We start from the raw sequence: 2,861 nt of genomic DNA on the forward strand, positions 1-2,861 counted from the left end.
AATGTCCATTAACTGATAAATGTAGAAGTCAAATGTGGTCTGTCAATAAATGGAATATCATTTTGTAATATAAAGGAATAAAGTGATAATTTATGAAGCAATATGGGTGGACCTTGAAGACATTATGCTAAGTGAAAGAAAATAGTAACATATGAGTCAATATTGTATTATTCTACACATAAAATGGCCAGAATAGTCATATCTATAGAGATAGAAAATAGATTAATGGTTGCCTAGGGTTATGGAAGAAGGGGGGATCTGTTCATGGGTATGGGTTTTTTTGGGGGTGGTGGTGATGAAATTTTTCTAAAATTAGAATGTGGTGATGGTTGCATAATTCTGTGAATATGCTTAAAAAGCATGGGATACACACACACACACATACACACACGTATATACATGTTGCCAACCAAACCAAATGCATTTGCAGACTGAATTTTCTGTGTAGGTCACTGGTTCATGACTCCTGTTGGGAGTGAAAAAAAGACAAAAACATATACTCTTGCTATTAAATCACCTTCAAATTAGTAGGAGAGATGAGAATATATATATATATATATATATATATATATATAGTTATAACAAAAGAGAATTCTGAAAGTAGGAATCTCTGGCTGTATGAGCATAGAGATAGTGTTATGAAGGTGGTGGCCTTGATGAATTATTGTGTGTTGAGAAAAAAGAGAGTAGGGTATCTATATGCACATAAAGCATCAAAAATATCAAGTTGAGCTGTGTTGATATGATTTTAGAGATATACCCTAATATGTGATTTTTTTTTGCCAAATGCTAAATGATGGAAGATCAATACTTTCTCAAAGTCAAGGCCAAATCCAATTATCACCAAATAGAATGAACTCGTGTAACACAAAAATAGATCTGAAATTTTATTTAAAAATTGTCCAATATTATGATTGTTAAAATTTGGGGGAGTCAAATTTTAAAAGTTTCACATTATAGATCCAGAATAATAGTTTTAACCTCTCAGCTACTGGATGGCTCACTGTCACTCTGGCCACATGCTTGAGCTACTAAATGCAAGTTCACTTTCCCCTGGCATATTTTAGTTATGTCATTAATCTTGTTGTATCAACCAGAAAAAATTCAGAAAAATGTCTTTTAGTTACATGTTTTATAAAATGAACTCAAGGCAAATTTTAAAAAGAACTTGTGTCTTTTTTTATTTTATTTTAAGTTGTTTATTGTAAGATAATTTACAAATATCTTGCTGTCTTCAGCAGTGGAGCAACAACTTCTTCTGACAAAATAGCAGTAAGTTAAAAACAAATCAGCTGGCTGAATTTTCCTTCTTTACCTCTTATCTGAGGATGGAACTTGATTTTCATTAATCCAGAGCTGCAGCACCAGAGATAATTTCAATCAACTCTTTCGTGATGACAGCTTGGCGAGTGCGGTTGAATGTCAAAGTCAACTTATCAATCATATCAGAAGCGTTCTTGCTGGCGTTGTCCATGGCTGTCATCCTAGCACTCTGCTCACTGGTGGTAGACTCCTTCAAAGAGTAGTAGATGATGTCAGCCAGATTGTATTCTTGGTAATTTTGCAGCACATCAGAATCAATATCATCGTAGATACTCATAGTCTCAGTACTTGCAATGGTATTAAGAGAGAAGATGGGTTTTTCTTCTGTCTTATAGGAGATGACAGACCTGAAACGATTAAAGATGATAGAGCCTTCATCAAACTCATATCCAGAATTTAGTAACTCAAGGGCAATGACTGATGCATCTCCAAAAGTAGGAGACTTTCTGCCCACTTCTTTGAATGCCACCAGAAACTGGTCAGAATGAGTCCTATAAAGTATGCCCCTGATTTTTTCACCAATTCCAACAATCATAACTTCTTTCCCGGCCGCTGTGAGTGAAGCCACCTCAGTTTTCATCTGCTTGGCAACTGAGGAATGGATAGCACCACAAAGCCCTCTATCTGAGGACACACCAATGATGAGGTGCTGCTTCTTGTCTTCAGGCACCTTAATATCAGCTTTTTCGTAAAGAGCCAAAGATCCTATTCCATATACTCGAGCTGGTTTTAGATCCCTCTCAGCTCGAGCATATTTTGCTGCTGCTACCATTTTCATAGACTTGGTAATTTTCTGGATGTTTTTGATGGACTTCAGTCGCCTGGTAATATCTTTCAAAGTTGCCATATTTCAAACTTGGACCCAACCGCGCTGAAGGTCGCTCAGACAGGCCTCCAAGAGCTTGTATCTTTAATACTTGTATAGCAATCATTTAAATTAGTTTTTGTTTAATTTTTAACCTCAAATCTACTTAAAACGTCATTACAAATTATTGTTTTGAAGTTTGATTAATGAGAACAAGATGTAATTGGGGAAACCTATTTTTCGTTAACATGTTCTTTTGTTTATACTTATATTCTTAAGTATGTTTAAGTAGACGATGATTTATTATGAGAGTTGTATGATGGATTTTTGACTTTTTCCTCTTTGTGAAATCTTGATGAGGCAAAATTGACATTCTGATCTTAATTTATTATCATAAACTATGAAATTTATCAGGAGAATCTTTTTGTTGAAAGTTTTAAGGCTTTGATGCAATTAGGTAATTGATAATTAAATATAATTCTTAAAGATTTTTTTCCCATTTTTAAATTTCTGGTACAATAAACATTTTTACTTAATTAGAGTTATGATGGTGGTAAGTTGTCTATAAACTTGTCACCAAGAGCTCTCTTAAAAGCATGCACTTCACAATCCTTTTTGCTGTATGATTCTGGGCAGTTTCCTCTTTTCGAGTAATTTGTGTGAGATTGGAAGATGGACAGTGAAAGAAAGCCATGTTTTTGAGAAATCATCATGGTCAGACATCATGGCTTTG

At 34.5% G+C, this 2,861-nt stretch overlaps 1 pseudogene; it reads right to left on the minus strand.

Annotated features, from left to right (window-relative positions):
• Positions 1-1,236: 1,236 nt before the first annotated feature.
• LOC105863646 (ATP synthase F(1) complex subunit gamma, mitochondrial pseudogene) lies at positions 1,237-2,212 on the minus strand (annotated as a pseudogene).
• Positions 2,213-2,861: the final 649 nt, after the last annotated feature.

This window comes from Microcebus murinus, chromosome 1 (genome assembly GCF_040939455.1).
Source record: "Microcebus murinus isolate Inina chromosome 1, M.murinus_Inina_mat1.0, whole genome shotgun sequence".
NCBI lineage: Eukaryota > Metazoa > Chordata > Mammalia > Primates > Cheirogaleidae > Microcebus > Microcebus murinus.